The following is a 17313-nucleotide window of genomic DNA, read 5'->3' as shown; positions in this document are numbered from 1 at the left end:
CCATCTCTGGAGGACAAGGGGTCCACAAAGAAAGGATAATCCTCTCTCACAGCCCCGGTTCTGAGAGCTGTGCGTGCATCAGAATACCTGGAGGGCTTGTCAGCACAAAGACACTGGAGTCACTGATTCAGCAGGTCTGGGGTGGGCCTGAGAATCTGCCTTTATAGGCAAAGATGAAAATGACTTAGTCTCTGGCTTCGAGAAGATTGCAGTCTGATGGATAAATCCCTCCTTTCATCTGAACAGCACTTTACATCTGAAAATTGCTCTCATCCTTAAGAGATTTTTTTTTTTTTTTGACTAGCCCTCCCCACAGTCCTAGGAGGGAAGTAGATTCTGGATTGAGGGTCAGAAAACCTGCATTTGAATTCCAGTTCTACCAAATATTAGCTCTGTGACTTTGAACAAGTTACTTAGGTTCTCAAAGCCTGAGTTGTCTGCAAAATACGAATTAAAAACCTCCCGGGTAGATAATACCCGTGTTTGTGAAAATTCTTTGTGGCCGCAAAGTGCTGTACAAATGCATAATAGTGGAAAAGAGGGCAGCCTGCGGTTGGTGTCAGAGAGACCGCCGGAGTGTGATGAGACCACGGAGGAAGAAGATGGCATGAGAAAGGGTTGGATGCAGGGGAGCTTCAGGAAAAACAGGAAGGGAATTGAGTGGGGAAGAGAGGTGAAGGGCAAGGCAGGAAAATGCATGACACACGAGGAGATGAAGGGTATGGGAAGATGATTAATCCAACGATACAGATGGAGAAGAAGTCTGAAGTCACATTATCAGAAGCTTTGAGGACCGAAAAAAGGAGTCTGAACATGATTCCGTAGGTAATGGGCAGCCAATGAACGGTTCTGATCAGCAGTTCAACGTGCTCATAAGATAATGAACACTGGTCTATGAACGGGGAAGATGGGTGGGAAGGGGGAGGCCATGGAGGCAGAGAGATCTGTTAAGAGTCAATTTTCCTTAACAGCTCTCCCTTCCCACCCCTGGTTCCTTATCCCCCTCTCCATACTCCACTGCTGTCGCCTTAGAGTAAATCCCAGTCCTCTGAATCATTGACATCTCCTCCAGAGAGCCCTTCAAAATGCCAGGCAGCTCTGCTGAGGTCCCAGCCCTGCCTTCTGGAGCACTGCAGGAGAACACACTCTCCCTCTTCCTCCTAACTTCCCTGGCAAGTCTCTTGTCCTTATTCAGTTTCTCTTCTTATTGCCAAGCACACCCAAATTTTTCAGCCATTTCTCATTTGAGAGGCTTTCTCTGCCAGTTTGGTTACCCATCTCTGGATATAGCTTTGTTTCTCCCATAGAAAGAGAAGCACACAGCATTATCAAAGGCATTTGGATAATTTAAGCAAACAAATTCTTGATGTTTGGATAAGAATTTAATTCCCTGCCCCACCTCTTTTCTTTACGGGGTAACTTTACTGGGAGTACTTGAGAGAAGGTCAAGTTCAAGGTTCAAGTGGGTTCTCACTTATCTATGGTGTCACTGATCCCTTGGAGCCTTGACTGTAGTTAATTAAATCCTTCATCTCATTCTGACTTGGGTTTGCTCAGATTTACAGTTGAACCCTATGTGTTGCACATTCTTCACTTTTATGGATGTCAGCCCTGAAATTCACACCTTCTCTGTTGTCCCTTAAATGTGTCACCTGACTTGCTTGTATTTCCTCAAAATTTTCTTTATGCTTTTCACATAATGATAGTTAACCTCTAGAGGATCGTTACATTGCTTTTCCATTTCCATTTTCCCAAGCCTGAAGGGTCAGCCTGTCTATAGCTGATGTGTGGACATCTTTGAGGATCCTTTGTGGCTTCACCAAGCCCCCTATAAGAAATGCACTGCTAATAAATTCTCACTTCCCCCAATTACAGGGCCAATGAGATTTCAAGTGAAGACCATGTTTGATCATGCTATATAAACAAATCCTATCACCTAATGTTTATATGAAAGTTCTCAGGAGTTCAAAATACCTTTAGACTAATGAATAATCATTTTATTATTACTATACACAAAATTCCCCAGTAGATTCTCCTCAGTTCCCAAACCCCGAAAACATTTCCCAATGTGTCTTCCTCATTTCTTCAAACTATATAACATGTGTAACTCAGGAAAAATAAGGACAGATTGCATTTTCACTTTGTATGGAAACTCATTTCCTTTGCTTACAGAAGTGAAAGGTCTGTCTGAGCTCAGCGGATGAAACGAGATGTTATGATTTGATAAAGATGTTTCTTTCATGTAGCTTGGTGTGGAGGCATACTCAGGTTCATTTGGAGAACAATTTTTATTGACTGTGACTCATTAGAAAGAATGTCATGTGCTGGCATTTCATCACGAAGCAGGGAATCTTTCCCTTATAGGGCCTTTGGCTCAGATATGATTCAGGAAAGGAAAAACGGGCTTCTGTGGGAAACCTACTAACTCAGCCAGGACCAGATGAATGCAAGTTAAAGTATGGCACCCCCTGCCACTCTTTTATGCTACCTCCCGAGGTGTTGGAGGAGAAAATGTTGTTCTTACGGCTCTGAAAATTAAAAACACGAGCAAATGCTGATTTTCCCTTAGAAGGACTGAAATAAGCCAAGAGGACTATGCCCTCTATCAATTAAAGCTGCAGGAAATTTTTTTTAAGGGAGGTGGATATTACAGGATATACAGATATCCATCCATATGTATGTGGGCACTTTAAAAATTAAGCACAGTATTGACTGAATCATGGGATTTTATAAGGTACTATAGGGTTTGAATCTTTCATGAAATGAATTATTAGCAAGTGAAAAACCCCAAAATAAAAGTTTTACTGGACTAGGGGCTTCCTTGGTGGCGCAGTGGTTAAGAATCTGCCTGCCAATGCAGGGGACATGGGTTTGAGCCCTGGTCCAGGAGGATCCCACATGCCTTGCAGCAACTAAGCCCGTGTGCCACAACTACTGAGCCTGTGCTCTAGAGCCTGCGAGCCACAGTTACTGAAGCCCGAGCGCATAGAGCCCATGCTCTGCCACAAGAGAAGCCACTGCATTGGGAAGCCCACGCACCACAAGGAAGAGGAGGCCCTGCTCTCTGCAACTAGAGAAAGCCCACATGCAGCAATGAGGCAGAAAGCCCTCAACGCAGCCAAAAATAAAATAAATTTTTAAAAAAAGTTTTACTGGACTAGATATAGTTTCATTCCAGTCTCTACAGTGCTGATTGCATCAGGGAGAGGAGAACAGTTGAAGTATGTTTAAGCCTATTTAAGAAACAGGCTTTCTAATACCACAAATTTTTCACACCAGAAGAATATAATTATTCAGTGACATTTAAAAAAGCCTAGGGACTTCCTAGGTGGCTCAGTGGTTAAGAATCCGCCTGCCAATGCAGGTCACGTGGGTTCAAGCCCTGGTCCAGGAAGATCCCACATGCCACGGAAGGGCTGCATAACAAGAGAGGCCACCGCAATGAGGAGCCCGCGCACCACAATGAAGAGTAGTCCCTGCTCGCCGCAACTAGAGAAAGCCCGTGTGCAGCAACGAAAACCCAATGTAGCCAATAAATAAATAAATAAATTTATATTTTAAAAAAATTAAAAAATAAAATAAAAATTAAAAAGCCTAACATCATGTATCTTCAAGACAAAATTGAATATAGAATGGTTAGAAGACTTGTAATTGTTACAATAAAAAATGAACTGGAAAACCAAAAGAAAATCACCAAGATTCTTCTACACTGAAATGATAAACGACTGATTACACTGATCTTTACGATACTCTGTTTTCTAATGTGCCCTCCTCCCCATCTAAACGTCCGCATGTATACTTCTCTCATGCTCACCCTTCTTGGAAGTATTCAGGGCCACAAGTGGAGATATTTTAATAAGAGAGTGCATAATAACCTTGGATAGACAAGAAGTCTCAGTTTAGACAGTATACAGTGCCTTACATCTTTGGGATGATATGGCAGATTAATGCTACTAGAAGGTGGTTAAGACACAGCCTGCAGGGAAGATAAATAATGTTGATTCACTCTTCTTCCAAAACCAAGGACAAAGCTGTGATAAACTTCATGGCTGAGAAGACAACCAATAGTCAAATAGGCTGACAGGCTGACAGCAGAAGGCAGAAGGATGATGCACGCGTTTGCTGATGGACGTGGTGGATACAGATGAAACACCCTAAAGGCGAGCAGAGTAGAAGGTGGGTGTAAATGAAAGAAAACCAGAGAGGGAAGGCACAGCGAAAAGCTAGACCGCAACATGTTTTTGTACCTCCCAAGAGGCAAAAGAGGAATCCTGCAATTTGATCTCCATGAAAAAACTTCAGGCTGGGGAGGTTCTCCAAATGCTGGGTCAGGATTTTCAGTTCCCCTAAGAACACCTGTGCTTAACCCTCACCCTTAACCTCTCGGTGGCGCTACCTTTATGTCATCGTGTTCCCTAGTGTGCAGGTTCCAACTGAAGGGGAGAGCATACGTCAAGGTCTGGTGAAGAACTGATCAAAAAACAGTGGAGGGCTACCCTGGTGGCGCAGTGGTTAAGAATCTGCCTGCCAATGCAGGGGACACAGGTTCGATCCCTGGTCCAGGAAGATCCCACATGCCGCAGAGCAACTAAGCCCGTGCGCCACAACTCCTGAGCCTGCACTCTAGAGCCTGTGAGCCACAACTACTGAGCCCATATGCCACAACTACTGAAACCTGCATGCCTAGAGCCTGTGCTCCACAACAAGAGAAGCCACTGCAATAAGAAGCCTGCACAGGGTAGCCCCCACTCTTCGCAACTAGAGAAAGCCTGTGTGCAGCAACGAAGACCCAACGTAGCCAATAAATAAAAATTAGAAAAAAAAAGTGGAGATTTATATCAAAGTGCTGATTCATGAGGGCTTCAGAGGGCTTCGGAGATTAAAAAAGGAAGAAAGAAAGAAAGAAAGAAAGAAAGTAGATCAGTAGTTGTTTAGATCTGGAGGGGGTAAGGAGGCTAGGAAGGGGACAGCTAAGGGATGTTGGATTTCTTCTCGAGGTGATGAAATGTTCTAAAATCGACTGTGGTAACGGTTGCACATATCTGAATGCACACTTTATTTTTTTTAATTTTTTTTTTTTTGGCCATGCTGCATGGCATGCAGGATCTTAGTTCCCGGACCAGGTATTGAACCTGTGCTCCCTGCAGAGGAAGCATGGAGTGCTAACCACTGGAACACGAGGTAGGTCCCTGAATGTACACTTTAAATGAGTGCACTGTATGGTACATGAATTACATATCAATAAAGCCCTGTTTTAAAGCCTATAAGAAATGTGAGAGAAGGATCAATGTGGCACGAGAATCAGCCTTAACACAGCAACCTTCCCGGGCTAGAAGGTAAAAACTTGGGTATAACCGACCCTGAAAAGGAAAGGTATTATCAAATGCTAAGGAAAGAACCACAGGGAAACTCAAAATCATTACATTCCACATTTCATGCCTTTTAAGGGAATTGTGCCTCTCTGTCATTGTCTAGATACCACTATTGCCAAAGGTGAATTACCTTGCCCTGTTGGAGCCCGCAAACGGTGGGTGTGGTGAACATGTAACAGTTCAAACACTCGAAAGGAAGGTACCAGCCAGAGAGAATGGCTCGATGCGAGCAGTTTCCACATCTCCCTGCAGAATGGGGGTCCAAGTAAAGGAGTCATTAACCTGTCCTATCTGGAGAAAGCGTTTCTCAGATGAATGAGTTGAGAACTGAAATCAGGTAAAAGTTTTTATACTTCACATAATTAGGACATCGTTTACAGGACTTGGACTTCTTGGGTGTCCCCCAAAGCTCCTCGCATAGGGCGGGCATTCCTAGAAACTTAATAAATACATTTAATTATATTGAATTCCAAAAAAGGAGCTTAAAGGTTAGGCATTTTATAATAGGTGTACATTCTACTTCCAAATGTAATAGCTAGAACATAAACCCTAGAAAAAGGAACATGTTTATTAAATACCAAAGCTCCTTTGAGAAATGATTGTGTCAAATTTACCAGTCAGCATTAGTTTTATTAAAATGGTTAAGAAAAACTGACCTAGCAGATATCTATAACTATGCAATCTTCAGCTTAGAATAATGTATTATATATATACTGTGTAACTACAAGAACTTTCCCTTGTGAGCCCAATAATCTTAGCAACAGCTCCCTTTCCAAACATGCCAAGAAAGATATGTTGCTTTGGGTTACGGACACTGGAAAATAAACAGACCGAAACACCCAGAAGAACCAAGTAGACAGAAGTCTGACTCAGGTCACCCTGCAGTCTCTGGAGAGTTCAGGATGACAGCAGACTGCGATGCCCTTGAAAGCTTCTCCCCTCACTCCCAGACCACCACCACATCATCACCACTGGGCCCTTCACACATGCATGGTCTGCCAACATGCTGAGGAAAACAGGTATTTAAAAGAAAGCCAGCCCCAATAGTTCAGAGAACCACAGTTTAAAAAAAAAAAAATTAACTTCGACCTATACCCTTGAGACTGGAGCCAGATCCTTTTAGATAGCAAGTGTTCTCTTTCTGTGCACCTGCAAGGATGAAATGCACTGGTTAAGTGGATTCACTGGTGCTTGTAAGCGATGAGTTCTTGTGGGTATTCATTATGAACGCTCTGTGGGTAAGTGGTTGGGAAGAGACCAATCAATTTCTTCCTTTCTGTTCATATTGATTGTTCTGAACACCACCAAGGTCTCACCAACTACAGTCATCCCTTGGTATCCACGAGGGATTGGTTCCTGGACAACCCCCCTTCCCACTAAGGATACCAAAATCCAGGGGTGCTCAAGTCCCCTATATAAAATGGCATAGTATTTGCATATAACCTATGTACATCCTCTTGGATACTTTAAATCATCTCTAGATTACTTATAATACTTAATACAATGTAAATGTATGTAAAAAGTTGTAAATACAATGTAAATGCTATCTAAATAGTGGCTGACACGTGGCAAATTCAAGTTTTGCTTTTTGGAACTTTCTATATATTTTTTTTTCTTTTTTTTTTCATTCTGAGGTTGGCTGAATCGGAGAATGTGAAACTGGCAAATACAGAGGGCCTGACTGTCTAAGTATCTCTACAGTACTTTAAATATGCTGAGTAAAACCATCAGTGTCCTCTGCACTCCCATCTTGAGTATAACAAATCATTATAATTGCATAACTTGTTTATACTTCTTAAAATGCTGTCAAACATGTTTGATCTTCATAACGGAGAGAAGCTGTACAGTAATCTTTAATTTACTCAGCATTCCCAGGGCAGATTAACTGAATTTTCTTGACCACTAAAGTTTACCCCTTTATGGTACCATAATCAAAAAAAAAAAAAAAAAATCTTAACTAGTTTGAACAAAAATCTTTCTAAAATACATTGCAACAAATATAAGTTAAAATAAGAATAATAAGAATTCTTTTTTAGTGTTTTGTCTAGGATATCAACAAGGGCTTTTCACTGAGTAATAATCCCAGGTTCAGACAGGATACAAGGAAAAGGACCCTCTCGGACATCACTGATAAGAATGTGAACTTTGACATCTGGGGGGAGGCGATTTGACAATATGGATCCAAATCTTATGAAAGTTCCGACTCACTGATCCCACAATTCTTTTATTCTTTTCATAATATTTGAGTGTCTATCAAATGCTACACACTGGAGGTACACTGATGACCAACACAGGTGATCTTGTTGCTCTCAGGAAGCTCACATCCTCACGAAGAGAGAGCAAGACAATGAACAAGCAACACAGCTAAGTAGAGAAAATTAATTCAGATGGTGGTAATCCTGGCAAGAGAAGTAAGCCACAGATGTGACGGCGCCTACAGGCGAAGGAGGAGCTTGCTTCTGTTGGTGTTAAGAAAGACCCCCGTGGCATAAAGGCTGGTGCCTTCACAATATGCAGCCTCCCTCTCGCCCTTAAGAAGAGAGCCCCAACTCAAAAAGAAAACACAAAACTAAACCCATCTTTCCCGGCCATCGTGAGGAATAGGATGGCATGTGAAAGGTAATGGAAGTTGTTCAGTGGAACTTCTAGAAAAGCATCTACAGTGTCGGGTCAATCACATACGAAAAGATTTCAGAGATATCAGGGAAAATAATTTGGATTTTGAAAGAAGTACATGGATGGTAAAGAGAAAAGCAATTCTGGCTTAGCTCCGGCTCTGCAAATACATGCCCTCTGCTTCCTCTACTTATTTAGCTGTAAAGCTTTAAGTGAAATAGTTCAAGGTTTGGTAGAAAATTCTTGCTTGGGGGAGGGGACTGCTGGAGGAGGAATGTATTATGTATACGTGGTGTAACACTCTGTGCTAACATGTGTAGAAACATTGCATAATACAAGAGAGAAGTAAACTAAGGTAGAAAGAACACTGAACTGGGAGTCCATGGACCTGGCTTCCAGCTCTGGTTCTGCTCTAATGAGCTGTGTAATCTTGGCAATCAACCACAGGCAGCTTCCTCAACTTAAAATGCGGAACCTGGACTCGCTCATCTGTAACGTCTCATCTGCCCTCTGTAAGGCCCCGTCCACATTTCTTCTTCCCTCCCTTTACTAGTACCTGTCACACCCACCCACACACCCATACACACATAAACATACAGGTTAAAGATCAAACCTCACTAGGATCTTTATCATGAATGGGTCAACAGAGAGGAAAAATTACAATCATGAGGTAATTCTCTGGCGGTCCAGTGGTTAAGACTCTGTGCTCTCACTGCCATGGATCTGGGTTCAACCTCTGGCCGGGGAGCTAAGACACTACAAGCTGTGCGGCACAGCCAAAAAAAAAAAAAAATTACAATCATGAAATGATGATTATGTCCAGAAAACTTAATACAGATTTTAGGATGATGAAAAAACACGTCCATGATCATTGGGTTGAACACGTCTTGCATGTACGAGTAATGCACCTGTTGCTAGATCAATAATAGAGCTTATATTTATTTGTACAATTAGTATTTACAAAGCAATTTTATGTCCTGTCACTTTCACTTTTGAACCTCAGAACTAATTTAAGAAATAGGTAGGGAATCCAAATGATTTCCTTTTTACAAATAGACTAAGCTGTGCAAGTGTTAAATGATTTGCCAAAGTTTGCACCGCAAGGGGCTGACCTTGGGCCTTCTCCCAATTCACCAGCATTGATTCCTGCTCCATGCTGCCCGGCGGCTCGGATGCTGGAAGCCTAGTGCTTCCCTTGCCTCTCATTTCGTCTTTCTGTTTCGCATTCTCAATAGCTCAGCTGACGTCTCTGAGGACAACCGGACAGTGATGCAATGAAATTTCCAACCTTTCATAAAATCAAAGCGATCATAGAGATATTCACCCACCATCTTCATTATCAACTCACAGACAGGTCACCTTTTGTCTCTACTGTGGGGGTCTGTGAAAACGTTTTTTCTCTCTCTCTCTTTTAAATTCTGGATAGGAAAATAGACTACATAAAATGTTAAACCCCTTCATTTAAAAATAACGTCTAGTGTTATATATCCATCGGCACACATCTTCAACAACATGGCCTACATCAACACAAAATACTCCACCTGATTTCTTTCTGCCTGTAATGTGTCGTCCACCTTCCGTTTGCCTAACAAACCAAGCACAACATGAACACACAATCAAATCACTGCAAGTGTGGGTGAGTTCAAAAGACATCAGGTGTACGTCCTGTATAAGAACCACAACTGGTTACCAAGATAGTAAATATTTATTTTAACCCAATGAAGTAAAGTTAAACAGGAATATATGAAGATCCTAAAAGGATGGGCCAAATGCCACAATCAAGTTATCATTTTTATCTGTCCTCTCATTAAAGTGGATAAAACCATCACTCCTTCTGAGTTCTCATGGCAGGAATTAATTCTCATGGCCTTAATACCTGGCGCTCTCCCAGAGCAAATTTGTTTCTAATTTTAAATCTGAAAATATTCAGAAACAGTGTGTCCATTGTCTGCAGAGTAACCTAAGAGGACCTAAAGAGAAACAGTCCTTGAGTCCACCCTTTTTCAGACTCCTTATTTACTCCATCAGGAAACCTGTTGGCTCCACCAGAAACCGAGGACCTTGCCCCATCTCCATGGCCAAGTGAGGTCTCTGCATCTTTGCAGCAGTCTCCTAACTGGTCTCCCAGCTTCTGCCCTGGACCCTGCAGTATGTTTCTAACGCAACATGGACAGTTCACCTCACTGGTTCAAAGCCTTTCGGGGCCTCCCATCTCGCTCCGAGGAAGGCCCCAGTCCTGACCATGGTCCCAAAGGCCCTACAAGACCCACCCCTTTGACCTCTCTGGCCACGGGTTCTATTCCTCTACCTGCCACTCCCTCCGTGCCTCCACTCCACTCAACGTCCCTGCTGTTGCTGAGACACACCAGGCGTATCCTTGCTTTCGGACCTTCACCTTGTTTGAAGCCATCTGCAGCCTCTGCCTGGAGTAGACCGGCCTCACCACACTGTCTCACCTCTTTCAAGTCTCTGCTCCGAAGCCACCTTCTCAATGAGGTCTACCCCCACCTCCCTGTTCAAAATTGCTGCAGGCACCCTCCTCCCCAGTGCTCTCAATCCCCCTCACTCAGCTCTTCTTTTCCCCCAGCACTTACACCTTCCAATGTACAAAATAAGACCTGGTATGTTTACTTTCTTCCTCTCCTCACTAGAATGTACACCCTATAAAGGCCGGGGTGGGTGGGTGGGGGGGATTTTGTCTGATATTTGTCTGACACAGTATTCGGTACATAGAAGGCCCTTAAGAATTACTGGTTGAATATAAATGAATGAATATAGATGCCTAATCCTTATTTTGTACAAAGATTAACACAAATTAGTTAAGAAGTACGATTTCTGAGCATGGACGCCCACATTATTGGATTTCTGAGCTGCATGCTGGGTCTCCTATGTGACCCTTAAGTGTTTGCCAATCCCTGATTCAACTCTCATTGGCCTCATTCAACTCTCATCAGAAGTTATGGAGGGAGGAATGGTCCAGAGCTGGGCAAAGTATATGAGAAGAAGAAATAAGTGGGGTATAAAATACCACATGAGGAAAGAGTGTTTAACTTCAAAACTAATCAAAGAAATCTATACCAAAGCAATAAGATGAATTTTTGACTATCATGTTAGCAAAGGTTTTAAAAAATTATGATATTCATACTGCTAAAAGAACAGAAAAAGATGTACTTTTAGACACTTAGAAAAGAGCTGTTTTGGAAAATTATTTGACAAATGTGTCTAAAGCCTTAAAATATTCAGAAATTAATTTGTACAATTTTATCCTAATTGTGGGAAAAGCTTTACTGGGCAAAGATTTTATTACAGCTGTATTTATGAAAGCCAAATTTGGAAGCCACGTGGATGGCCCACTGTAAGAAAATGATTAAGCAAACTCCACGTGGCTCATCAACTCCATTCCGCTTTTAATGATTCGTTAATAGTTTAACAATGTGGGAAAGTCCTAATGTGATGCTATAGAACCTCCATCCCAACAGATTAGGGAGAAAAGGTGGGAAGGAGGTAGGCTGGATATAAACAGAGGTGGGCCCAGGACAGCACAGTGTTCCTGGATTCCGGGCTGTTTGACTCCACCCATCTTATCCCAGATCCTCGGACAGCATCTTCTGCTCTCCTGTGCCTGAGAACAGTAGTTCCAATGCCCAGAAACCTCACTGTTTCCAAACTCTTAGGCACTACCTCTCCTCGGCACTCCAGGAACCCTAAGCACATGGGCATCCTGTGATCTGCTCTGGGACCTCATTGTTGCTGAGGGACAGGTATGAATTAAGGTGGCCTCATTCCAAATACAGAAAAAATAAGTACAAAGAAAACTGTAAGAACAGAGGTGTTAAATAGACAACAACTGTATCTGTAGAAACATAATGCTGAATCCTGTAAAAGAGTGAATCAGAACCAGGACTAAATGGGCACCTAACGGTATACTTTGATGGGCATAATTTGGCCCTCAGAACTATTTTATCATGAGAGTCTGCAGGCAGATAAGTTCAGTCACAGGTACTTCTAAAATGCCATTACCACTACAATCTATATTACCTTTGATACATCCAATTTCATGGTGGTGTTTTTACACAGTGAGATAATTGGATCCACTCTGAAGAGCTTCAGCAGGAAAAAAATCACAAATTGCATAAATTTCACATGTGAACGTGGCCCCAGACTTATTATCATACCTGTAGTATATGAGGTCTTAGAACCTGGTACAATATTGTTTACTCACCTATCACCAACCTATTTTCTTTCACTTCAGAAGGATCTGTTGAACGTTTTGCTCTGCCTTTAAGTGTTTTGAAGTGCTTTCCTGGAGGTAATAGGGGACTGAGTACTTGGCCACTTTTCAGAAGAGAGTTCCCATAGCCAGTTCCTCCAAAGTTCTTACCTGGTTCCAACAGCGAGTCACTGACACCAACAGGGTGTCCTACAATTCAATCCAATTCTGACATTAACCATCTGGGGTAAGCATTAGACCCTAAAAGTGAAGGATTCAGTCTCATGAGATTGCTCCCCAACTTCAGATGCCAGTGCAAGTGGGGCTGTTAAGCAGATAAGGTAGAGGGTCCCCAGAGAAAGAGAACCAGGTATAATCTTCTTAACATAAGAGAAGTCATTTTTGGCCTAAGCCATTTTGGGCTTTTTTGTTTGTCTTTTTTGTTTTTGTTTTTCTTTTAAAATATTTATTTACTTATTTTGGCTGCTCCAGGTCTTAGTTGCGGCATGCAGGCTCACAGCTGCGGCATGTGGACTTCTTAGTTGTGGCATGCACGCGGGATCTAGTTCCCCAGCCAGGGATCGAACCCCGATCTGGGAGCAAGGAGCCTTACCCACTGGACCACCAGGGAAGTCCTGTCCTGTGCCATTTCGTGATCTAAGCCTAGCTGCAACGCTTGCCCTTGAACAGGTCTCCGTAATTAATGATCTTAAAGGAACAAAGGAAGTCAGGAACAGAGAAGTAGTCAAGAAACAACAGTTCAGCCAATAAAACAGACTCCTAGTTCCTCCTCATGGGATATACATAACGAGCTGATACATGTCTTTGAGCTTTTCTGTAGGAACTAAGGCCCCCACCCAGGTGGAGGGTGGTAACTACCTGCTGAGACCTCAGACTGGTCAGAACATAAGGGATGGTGATGTTGACCTTTTATGACCCTCGTGACTTCAGTCAACCAAAGCTTGACTCTGTTGACCTTTGCCCCAGTTCTATGCTGAATTCTCTGCTCAAGTCCCTTCATGAATCTGCATGTACCCTTAGCTTAAAACTTCAAATTTGCTGTTTGGGGAGACACTGCTTTGGGAAAGATTCCAAATCATGTTCTCCTTACTTGCTGCAAGTAATTAATCCTTCCTTGGTTGTGTCTTTTGGCTTGACACCTACCAAGAGGTGAACCCAGTTTTTCAGCTAACAGGTCCCCAGGCCACCACCACTTCTTCTTGGCTGACTACAAATTCAGAGGTTTCTATACAAATATCAAATCATCACATCGTACATCTGAAACTAATATGTTACATGTCAATTATACCTCAATTTTTAAAAAACAGTCCAAAAAATTGGAGAGGTTTCCAAGACCCCCCTCAGGTTTGATAATCTGCTACAGGAACTCACAGAACCCAGCAAAGAGCTATATTTACAATTATAGTTTTATTATAAAAGATAGGACGCAAAAACAACCAAATGAAAGAGATGCAGAGGGCAAGGCGTGGGGGGTCAGGGCTCAGAGCTCGCAGCCGCACCCCCGTCCCGGATGCTCCACGGTCTCAGAACCGGGATGAGTTCACCAACCTGGAAGCATCTCAGAAACTCACTGTTCAAGAGTTTTTATCGAGGTTTCATTATTTAGGCACGATCGATTAAACCATTGTCCATTAGTGACTGAACTCAATCTCCAGCCCCTCTCCTCTCCCCGGAGGTGTGGGGGTGAGGCTGAAAGTTCTAACCCTCTAACCTCATGCTGGGTCTTTCTGGTGTGGTCAACCCTCCCTTGAATCTATCTGAGGGTCCCACCACGAGTCATCTCATTAGCATCAACTCAGATGGTCGGAAAGGAGCTTGTTATGAATGATGAAAGATGCTCCTATCACTCAGAAAAATCCCAAGGAGTTTTGAAGCTCTGTTTCAAGAACCTGAGACAAAGACCAAATGTATTTTTTATTATACCACAGTTCTGAAATGTGTTTTCTGATGAAATCTCTTTACTTGCGCTTTCTAAAATGTAACCTGAAGTTAACATACTTAACTTCACTGGCAACTATGACCCAGGTTTCTGCCACTCTGGATCTACCGCAATGCTTGACACAGCTCTTTGTGCAAAGAATGCACCTCAACCTGGGTGCGTTTAGTGTGGTTCTCAATTAATTAACTCCAAGTGCTGGTATGTGCCACTCACACCACAACACTGCTGGTGTCAGTGAGAAAGTATTGACAGGATCCCAGAAGACCAAGGGCTCAGACATAGTTAGACCCATTAAATTAAGAATAGGAGGTGACTGTTCCCAACCTAGTGGTGTTCGTCCAGATTCTTTTGGTAGGAAGAGACAGAAACTGAACTCAAATTTGCTTAACGGAGATTTATTGCAAAAAAATAAATTCTCTCTCTCTTTCTCTCTCTCTCTATATATACACACATATATATACATGAATGTATGTATAAGGGTAGCTCACAGAACAAATTAGTTTCTTGGACAGAAAACCAAGAAACTCCCGGGACTCCTGAAATGGGAACCATGTCTCCAGTAGCATTTGGTCTCTGTCTCTGACTCTCACAGTCTGTTTCTCTCGATCTGTCTTATTCCCTCTCTCTGCTCCCCTCCTTTCAAATATTGTGAATTTTAGTGTGCCTTTTTAAAATTTAATTTTTATTTTTGTTAACTTTCTTGTCTTCTTCTGCTGCTTAGCTTCTTCCCTGACAAAATAGCAGCAGCTTTGGGACTAGAGGGCAAAAGGGTCTTCCCGCCAGCCCATCTTAAGAATTCATTTAGAAATACCCAAGTCTTGGACTACAGGTTCTTACTCCTTGATCAATCACTATAGTTGGGAGATGGAGGGAGGGGGTCACATAAAGAGAAAATAATTAAAATACCTAACATTTATTGAAATTTACCATATGCCAGGCATCATTCTAATCTTTAGTTAGCAAACACTTATACAGCGCTTGGTATGTGCCCTATTTTAGATGCATTGTAAATATTAACCATTAAATCCTCACAACAACCCTTAGGCAGATGCTATATTATTTCCATTTTATAGGTGAGCCCACTAAGGCATGAAGAGCTAAGAGACTCGTTCAAGACCACGTGGCTAGTAAATGCTAGAGCTGGAATGTGAACCAGGCAGTCTGGTTCTTGAGTTTATGCTTTCAACCACCGTGCCACCCATTCTTCATGTTTTAAACTGCACGTGAGGTAAAGAGTCTGTTTCCATTTTACAGAGGAAAAAACGAGGAACGAACTACATTCCTAAGGTGGTAGGGTCAGGATTTAAACCCACACAGTCTGAATCCAAAGCCCATGCTTTCACAGATTCTGCTGTGCTGCAGAGTTGGCGGCCGAGGGGCACCGTGCCTTGAACAGGGAGACACAAGCAGACACCGAATCCTTCGCATGTAGGACAGAGTGCAGAGCCAGCCAGTCTCAGGAACTCTTAGCAGCCCCAACCCTAAGCTGGGGAGTCAGGCATGCTCATCAGTAGAGAGCTGTGGTCAAGGCCAAGTCAAGGTCAAGGAAGAGAGAGCCAACGGAGCCTTGGGAGAAAAACCAGGGCTAGGATAAGGGTCAGAGGAAACCCTCCACAAAGAGTGATCGGCCTGGGACGCTGACGTGTATAGCCACCTCTCTGTGAGCATACATGCAAGAGTCCCAAAGGCTGCAGTCAAGAAACAGTTGGAATTCCTTCCGAGCTCCTACCGCACGGGTCTGTCCTTGCCCTAGAAAGCCACAGGACTGTGTCAACTTAGCGTCCCTGAGAAATGCCTTCCCTGAGTTATAACTGAATGTCGTGCTCTCAGCTTTTATCAAGAGTTCAGATAGGAAATGACCATTTAAGGAACATCTTGCGTCCTTCAGAAAACCTGCCACTGAATTCATCATTCTTACTTACACGATTCCGATATCCTGCCCACAGTTTAGAGCCAGAGAAATATTTGTCTCTCCCAGAAAACATGCATGCTTATTTTTATTAGACAACATGAACTGCGTGGTACAACATGTTTTCCTCTCTGCACTGGCCCCTGTGACCCATAAGTTAAATTTAGTGCTGAATTGTTCCCATATCATCCTAGGCTCTTGGATGCCTCCTAATGAGTTCTGATTTCCCTTTTTTGTCTTGAACCAATTTGGTGTGTTTTAGTTTCCTTTTTAACTTTTTAATTGTAAAGTAGAACATGCATCCAAAGGAGTATACAGAACAAAAACAGAGAGCACAATGGTTATCTCAAGATAAATACCCACACAACCGCCACCCAGATCAATACACAGGAATTGTCAGCACCCCAAAGCCCTTTCGTTCTCCTCCCAAACACCACACATCCCTAAAACCTAGCAGGACCCTGTGGGGCTCCTGGGCACAAAAGCCTTTCTGCGTCCCGTTTTTTGTTTGTAGGAAAATAGGCTTCATTCAGCCTCCATGACCTTCCCTGAGTTCCAGGCAGGTTCAAACAGCTGCTAATCAGGGAAGGGAGGGGATTCGGAGACAAGGGAGGAGCAGTCAAGAAACAATAGTGCAGCCTTGGGGCAGGTCCTGGTTCTCCCTCCAGGGATATACACAACAATATCTTTGAGCTGTTTTGCAGATACTGAAACCCCCACCAGGTGGGAGAAGTTAACAGTAAGCTGCCCACAAGCACACAGACCCCAGACCGGCTGGAACCAGAAGGTTGATGACACTGACTCCCGATTACCTCACCACCAACCCATCAGAAGTTGTCCAAGAACTGATCACGCCCGCCTCTCTGAACCATTATGATCAAAGTCCTCACTACCCCTCCAGGTCAGGACACAGGGTTCTGAGGGCAGGAGCCCTCTGTGGCCCCCTTTGCCTGGCAAAGCAATAAAGTTATTCTTTTCTACTTCACCCAAAGCTGTCTCCGAGATTCAATTCGGTACCGGTGTACAGAGGCCGTTTCAGCATCATCCCCTCTCCCCACTACCCCTCCCTTATATTCTGACTGCTTTGTTTCTTTCTATTCCTACTACCTAAGAGCTCACCCCTCAACACTATGGTTTAGTGTGGCATTTCTCCTTTTAACTTCACCTAAATAAAATCACGCACTATGTAGTCTTTTCTAGTTAATTCCACTCAATGTTACATTTGAGCACATATATACAGTCCATG

Source organism: Hippopotamus amphibius, chromosome 10 (genome assembly GCF_030028045.1).
Source record: "Hippopotamus amphibius kiboko isolate mHipAmp2 chromosome 10, mHipAmp2.hap2, whole genome shotgun sequence".
NCBI lineage: Eukaryota > Metazoa > Chordata > Mammalia > Artiodactyla > Hippopotamidae > Hippopotamus > Hippopotamus amphibius.
This window is presented reverse-complemented; position numbering follows the sequence as displayed.